We start from the raw sequence: 8,065 nt of genomic DNA on the forward strand, positions 1-8,065 counted from the left end.
AAAACTGAACATGTGTTACAGTAATATAAAACAATCTTGAGTTTTCATAAAGTAAAGACTTCCTTATAAATATATAAAACAAGTGGCAGCCAACACTTACAATTATGCCAATTTGGATGATCATCCGATGAAAAAATTGTTCAAACTTGCATAATCAACAGTGCACAGACATACAGTGGGGAGAACAAGTATTTGATACACTGCCGATTTTGCAGGTTTTCCTACTTACAAAGCATGTAGAGGTCTGTAATTTTTATCATAGGTACACTTCAACTGTGAGAGACGGAATCTAAAACAAAAATCCAGAAAATCACATTGTATGATTTTTAAGTAATTCATTTGCATTTTATTTTATTTCATTTGCATTTTATTTTAATAATAAGTCAATTAGATAATCTGGCCATGGTAGCCGTACACCCCCAGGGCATAGATGTCATGCTGATCATTATGCAGTTGATTTGCATTTAATCAAAGACTAATTCATCACCTATATGAGAAAGATACAAGAGGTGATAGAGTTTAACAGGAGAGAGTGAAAGCTGTAAGGGGGACTGAACTGTATCCCCTACGGTGCAGAGATGAGTGCCTAACAGTCTGCAGCCTGCCACAAAAACCTGGACCTCTGTGAGGCAGTACAACATTCAAATACTGTACACCTGTTACAGTATTCCCCCTCTCTCAAGCACAAAAGTACTCAAGCACAAAACCCTGCCTTTGAACCGGAGAACACTTCCCTGATGCCTGAGAAAGACGGGACAAATCCCAACTCTGTCACCAGTGTAACAGTAGAGAGTAAGAGCTGTAACAGGGACTCAAATTGAGAGCTGTAACAGGGACTTCTTGAAGCTATATGTGTGAAGGAATTCTCCAGTGGACAACAAAAAATAAAAGTCAGTTAAGAACAAATTCTTATTTTCAATGACAGCCTAGGAACAGTGGGTTAACTGCCTGTTCAGGGGCAGAATGACATATTTGTACCTTGTCAGCTCAGGGGGTTTGAACTTGCAACCTTCCGGTTACTACTCCAACGCTCTAACCACTAGGCTACCCTGCCGCCCAGATATGAACATATGAACAAGTTGAGGTTCTAGGTCCTTGGTATTTTGGTAGGGTAAGACGGTTGTAGGTTACTAATCTTAATAAGTCAAAGCCTACTCTGCAAAATCTAAATATATTTAATTATTTATAATTACAGAAAAATACAGACTGTGGCTTTAAAGACTGCACAGAAATTATGCACTTAAAAACAACAGTCATAAACAGGTATAGCCCATATGTGACATTTTCTATTTAGCTGAGGTAATTTACCAGAATAAAAGGAGTGTTGAGTAGAGTAATCATTAAATCAGCAACTGACAAATTAATAATAAACAAACATGTGACAGAATGCATCTGCTTCTTTATCACAATGTGGCAAGCAACACTATTCCCATTAAAGTGAAATGATGATAATGACTGAATAAGCTATAATGAGTAAAGTCTTGGTTGTTGAATTTTGTGACTCAGTCCCATATTTGTTTTTGTTACATTTTTTGTCCTCTCATACAGGAGTAGTAAAGCCCTAGTTCACACAGGAGTCCTCAGAACAGCCTCAATTAGTCGGGGAATGGACTTTACAAGGTGTTGAAAGCGTTCCACAAGTTGGCTTGATGTCCTTTGGGTGGTGGACCATTCTTGATACACATGGGAAACTGTTGGGTGTGAAAAACCCAGCAGCATTACAGTTCTTGACATAATCAGGTGAGCCTGGAATCTACTACCATACCCTGCTCAAAGACACTTACATTTGTCTTGCCCATTCACCCTATGAATGGCACACATACACAATCCAAGTCTCAATTGTCTCAAGGCTTAAAAATCCTTCGTCAACCTGTCTCCTCCCCTTCATCTACACTGATTGAAATGGATGTAAAAATTCACATCAATAGGGGATCATAGCATTCACCTGGATTCACTTGCAAAATGTTTTGTACACCCAGTGTAGTGTAGTGATACTGGGTTGTTTTGGTACCATGTCGGTAGATTACAATGATATTCAGTGTTGATGACAAATGATAATGATGGGTGATAGATAGCTCCATGTACTGTAGGGATTACTATTTTTTTATGTGTTATCTGCATTTTGTATATTCCATCTGGGACTACGTTGGAAACAAGTTAATTTAGCTTTAATGTGTTATCCCCCGGGTTGCATTTTTTTTCAAAATAAATCAGTCAATCGATCCATATTTATTGACTGCCGTTGCTATGCAGTATGTGAGTCAAACACTGCTATCTAAATCACAAGATAGTACAGACATCCGCTCTTACTCAAGCGCATGTGGCTTTGTGAGCACAGGAAGGCATGTGGGTCTGACAGATAAAGGGTGGTATTTTACAGAAATATCCAAAGGCAGGTTATTGAACATAATAATAGGCCTTGTAAAAGCATAGATTGCAAGATAAATAATCATTTGGTGCGTGCTTATATTTGTCCTATTTCACACGTTAATAAGCATGTGTGAATTGTAAATGTGCATATACCATCTCTCCCTGAAACACCCTCAAAGTGTGGTCACAGCCAAGGTCTGCCATTATCAAAAGCAACCCTGGAGCATTTAGGGTTAAGTGCCTTGCTCAAGGGCACGTCGACAGATTTTTCACCTCGTTGGCTCAGGTCTAAGGCTCAAATCGCTAGGAAACCTGCCGCCCTATAAATAAGTTATATCTCCAACTGCTCTATATCTCCAACTGCTCTATATCTCCCTTAATTTAAAGCAACATTTTGTTCAATATTAGAATAAACTCTCCTTTAATTTCTTCCATGATAACCAATGTGCTGCGCATTGTAGAACAATGTGCCATCGCTCACCATACCAGTCTGTCACACAGTGATTACTTGACATCGGTAGTGGGTCAGTCACCCTTATGTACTTAATTTAGGCCTACAAAAAGTGCTTAGAAACCTGATGAAAAGTTACCTGTAGAAATGCAATCTCTATTCCATTTCTATGTATTTGTCTATACACATCGTCTTTACATATGCTAGGGACCTTAAGTTTACCCAGTACAGTATTTAAAACAGGGACACACACATTTGTTACACAGTGTACCAAGTGTCATCATACAAACTTACACAAATCCATGAGACATTAGTGACAGTGCAGGATCATGTACACTATCACAGCACATTTTCACACAATCAAATGTTTTGCCTGAGAAAGTCTAACGGGGTAACAGTGAATGTCACTTGAAGGTTTATGAAGTGATCTTCTTTGAAGTCAGTCTGGTGGGAGATGCTCAGCAGACAAGTGACCCCTCACTTGGGGTATTTGACAAACTGACACCCTGTCATACTGAGTGTCCAACTCAGCTTGTCAAATACACTAAGTGGGGGGCCTTCTCTCACAGTTGCAGACGAGCCTGTAGTAAGGAAATAATGGAAATTTGTGTAATGTTTAAACATTCAAATACTCCCTGACCAAACATTTACCTCCAGGCTCCAGGTGATGTTTTGTCCTGATTACCTTTTTTATTTTGGTGTACTTGACTGTAACCAGTGGAGTATCCAGGACATCCCACTATCAAATGTTTGTTTAGGGTAGATAACAGTTCCATTGATATTTTTTGTGAAACCACAAATCCAATAGAAACAATAACCAAAGAGCCATTACATTTGGAAATATCAATACATTATACTGTATAATGTATTCCAAAGTTGTACAGATTTGTTATGTCAATTGAATGAATTATCAATAAAACCATGAAACAATATCATGTCATACCTTTGTGACCGGACCTCTAGTTGAAAAGGTGGATGTTTAGTGCATGCCCCAATGATTTCTTCGTCGAGTTCTCTCCTTTGACCAAACAGGGACAGAGACGCTGATGATACTGTGCATCTAACAGCACGTCTGATCGTTAATAACTAAGCCTTGACACAAAGAGGAAGCTAAAATGAGGAAGATAGCGGCAAGGCTAGCTAGCAGGAAATATCTGAAAGCAAAGTGACAACATGTCATGGTTGTGAAATGCTTCAGTTGGCAGTTTGAAATTTAGTTAAGGCCAATTGCATAGTTTGACAAAGTATTCCATTATTTAAGTCACTTTGTCAATTCAGTTTCAGAGATCCATGCATATAGCGTGGAAAGCAAATGATCTCTTGATGAAAGTAAAAGCACACTTTATGTTTTTCATTCTCCTGTGTTCACTGTTCAGTCCACAGCTATTGTGACAAACAATAGATTGCTTATTTGTTTCCAGTCATTGAAGTACTATTTGTCAATGCAATGCAATAACATTACAGGGACTCAATGCCCTGGTGATAGTGTGGGTCGTGTTTGTGTCAACATGTCAGATTCAACACAACACAAGTCTTGGTACTTAATTATACTAAACACAAATATGAACACAACACGTAAGGTGTTGGTCCCATGTTTCATGACTTGAAATTAAAGATCCCAGAAATGCTCCATACATTCAAGAAGCGTATTTCTCTCAAATTGTGTACAAAAATTTGATTACATCCCCGTTAGTGAGCATTTCTCCTTTGCCAAGATAATCCCTCCACCTGACCTGGCATATCAAGAAGTTGATTGAACAGTGTGATCATTACACAGGTGCACCTTGTGCTGGGGAAAATAAAAGGCCACTCTAAAATGTGGAGTTGCGCCACACAACACAATGCAACAGATGTCTTGAGGGTGCGTGCAATTGGCATGCTAACTGCAGGAATGTTAATTTCTCTACCATAAACTGCCCCCAACGTGTTTTTAGAGAATTTGGTAGTACGTCCAACCGGCCTCACTTCCGCAGGCCACATGTAACCACGGCAGCCCAGGACCTCCACATGTGGCTTATTCACCCGTGGGATCATCTGAGACAAGCCACCCAGACAGCTGATGAAACTGAGGAGTATTTCTCTGTAATAAAGGCCTTTTGCACGGAAAAACAGATTCTGATCGGCTGGGCCTGGCTCCAAAGTGGGTGAGCCTGCCCTGCAAAGCTCACCCATGGCTGCGCCCCTGCCCAGTCATGGGAAAAAATCGTCGCAGTTGTTTCATGTTTCGTTTTATATTATTTGTGTCCAGTATACCGTATAGCAAAGCATGGCCACAAGCCTCGCTGTCTGTAGGAGTGAATGGGGTGGTGTACATAAGGAACTGGCCGCACCATGACATTCATGCAAGTAATATAATATACACTGAACAAAAATATAAGCACAAAATGCAACATTTTAAAATATTTGATTGAGTTACAGTTCGTATAAGGAAGTCAGTCAATTGAAATACATTCAATAGGCCCTAATCTATGGATTTCACATGACTGGGAATACAGATATGCATCTGTTGTTCACAGATACCTTTAAGGGCGTGGTTCAGAAAACCAGTCAGTAACTGGTGTGACCACCATTGACTAAAGGGTCTGAATTTTATATTTAACCTTTATTTAACTAGGCAAGTCAGTTAAGAACATATTTTTATTGACAATGACGGCCTACACCGGCCAAATCCGGATGATGCTGGGCCAATTGTGCGCCGTCCTATGGGTCTCCCAATCACAGCCGGTTGTGATACAGTCTGGAGTCAAACCAAGGTGTCTGCAGTGGCACCTCTAGCACTGTGACGCAGTGCCTTAGACTGCTGTGCCACTCGGGAGCCCCCTGAATACTTATGTACATGTAATATTTCGGATTTTATTTTTAATACATTTGCAAAAAAAGTCTAAAAACCTGTTTGTGCTTTGTAATTATGGGTTGTGTGTATTTTCTAAATCCATTTTAGAATAAAGGTGTAACGTAACAAAATGTGAAAATTACTTTCCGAATGCACTGTATATTGAACCATAGAAGGTCAAAATAGCTATAGAGTTACCCTGCTTATTATCCTGGTGATTTTTTAAAATCAATGATACCGCAATCATACAACTGTCAAAATGAATGTGTAGTCAGGTACAGGTTAGCAGCTTCCACTGTTATCTTTCAGTTGCCTGCTTTTTAACTTATATAATTCCCTTATTTGAGGCGATACTACGAAATGGCAAAAATGAATGGCCAATGTTTTAAGCAGCTTCATCCATGACAACTGAACATTTGTAGGTTTTAATGTGTCAGAGACACATAAATAAACTCACAGCTTCATTTCACAGGGTGTGTGAGTGCGAACAGTCAGTTAACATCTAAAAGAAAAAACACTTCCTCAGAACATTCACTTCCCTCTCTTAAAACACTGTTTGGTTGAAGTAAATACTTAAAAGGACAACGCCTCCACTTTTAACATTTGGGTTGTTATAAAGTATTTAGTGATGTCCTGCACCATTTTAGTGTAATTTTTGGATTTCATGTCTATTGACTGCTTATTGATGGGCAAAACCAGAAATTGCTTCTCTGACATTTTCAAATAGAATCCCTGAGATGACTATGAAGAAATTTGGACAGTCATTTACAGCTAACTATATAACCAGTCTGCAGTTTTCTGATCAACTCCCTGCTATATGTTTCTGTGGTTGTCTTTGTCTAATAACATCTGTAAATATTTTTAAACCTATGATATTTAGTCATTTTGCTCCAATATTTTTCTGTTGTTCAAGGCTCAAACTACCATGATTCCATTCGGCAAAACCACTCCCACCAGGGTTGCAGCTCCGGCAGCAATTGTGTCCTTTCCCAAATAGCCTATATTGTCATATTGAATTACTTGTAAATGTCATGCTTTTTATTAGTTCCAATAGGCCTTCAATGTTGTTGGATGGTGGCTTGGACAGTCGCTGAGGCTGTATTTGTCTGGTATCATGAAAACACTTTATTTCAGATGCAGCAGGTTTAGCTAGCTAGTAATGCTAACGTGAGCAACAAAGCCAATTAAACAGGCTGAGAGACTAGAATTCCGTAATGACTGGCCTGTAAATGTCAAAATAAATGTTGTGTTCTTCTAACAGACCTAGATGTTGTTTGGACTGTTTAAGACAGTCGCTAAGATTAAACTTGGTTGTTATTAGTGCAAGCACTATTATTTTGAATGTTGCAGTCGGGCTAGCTAGCATGATAACTAGAAGGGAGAGGCTATATGGACACGCCTGGTGGCAAAAATGTATTTTATATGTCGTGCAGTGAGTTGAGTTGGGACGAACGGATTCAGTTCAGTCAGTCTTTCTCATGAGCCCTCCCCAGGTAGTTTGTTTATGCTTGTGGCTAGAAACTAAAGCGAGACTTTTCAGAATCATTCAGTAATGGTTAGTATTTTCTTTTATATAAAACTGGTAGACGTTAATGCCGTAGTTGTACATTTTCGGTGAAAATCATTACAATAACCCAATTGACGCACCAGTCAGTTTAAGCTAGAGATATCTCTTTCACATTGGATGAGTCTCAATCTACCGCATCAGCCTATGTCGCATTTACGAAAATGAATGTATTTTCTTTGCATTATTCGAGGTCTGACATCAAATCAAATTTATTTATTTAGCCCTTCCTACATCAGCTGATATCTCAAAGTGCTTTACAGAAACCCAGCCTAAAACCCCAAACAGCAAGCAATGCAGGTGTAGAAGCACCTGACAACACTGCATCTTTTGTTATTTTGACCAGTTGTGATTTTCTGCAAAGAAATGCTCTAAATGACAATTTATTTATTTTATTTCACCTTTATTTAACCAGGTAGGCTAGTTGAGAACAAGTTCTCATTTGCAACTGCGACCTGGCCAAGATAAAGCGTAGCAATTCGACACATAAGAGTTACACATGGAATAAACAAAACATACAGTCAATAATACAGTAGAACAAAAGAAAACAAAAAGTCTATATACAGTGAGTGCAAATGAGGTAAGATAAAGGAGTTAAGGAAATAAATAGGCCATGGTGGCGAAGTAATTACAACATAGCATTTAAACACTGGAATGGTAGATCGGCAGAAGATGAATGTGCAGGTAGAGATACTGGGGTGCAAAGTAGCAAATGGATGGGCTATGTACAGGTGCAGTGATCTGTAAGCTGGTGAGGGAGATGTGAGTCTCCAGCTTCAGAGATTTTTGCAATTCGTTCCAGTCATGGGCAGCAGAGAACTGGAAGGAAAGACGACCAAAGGAGGAA

At 39.1% G+C, this 8,065-nt stretch overlaps 1 long non-coding RNA gene across 1 annotated transcript; it reads right to left on the bottom strand.

Annotated features, from left to right (window-relative positions):
- Positions 1–315: 315 nt before the first annotated feature.
- Positions 316–3,906, bottom strand: LOC115136444 (uncharacterized). The gene is made up of 2 exons (XR_003864625.2): positions 3,765–3,906; positions 316–3,402 (listed from the first exon to the last, which is right to left on the bottom strand). It is a non-coding gene; the product is annotated as an uncharacterized LOC115136444 (long non-coding RNA).
- Positions 3,907–8,065: the final 4,159 nt, after the last annotated feature.

This window comes from Oncorhynchus nerka, linkage group LG10 (assembly GCF_034236695.1).
Source record: "Oncorhynchus nerka isolate Pitt River linkage group LG10, Oner_Uvic_2.0, whole genome shotgun sequence".
NCBI classification, from domain to species: domain Eukaryota; kingdom Metazoa; phylum Chordata; class Actinopteri; order Salmoniformes; family Salmonidae; genus Oncorhynchus; species Oncorhynchus nerka.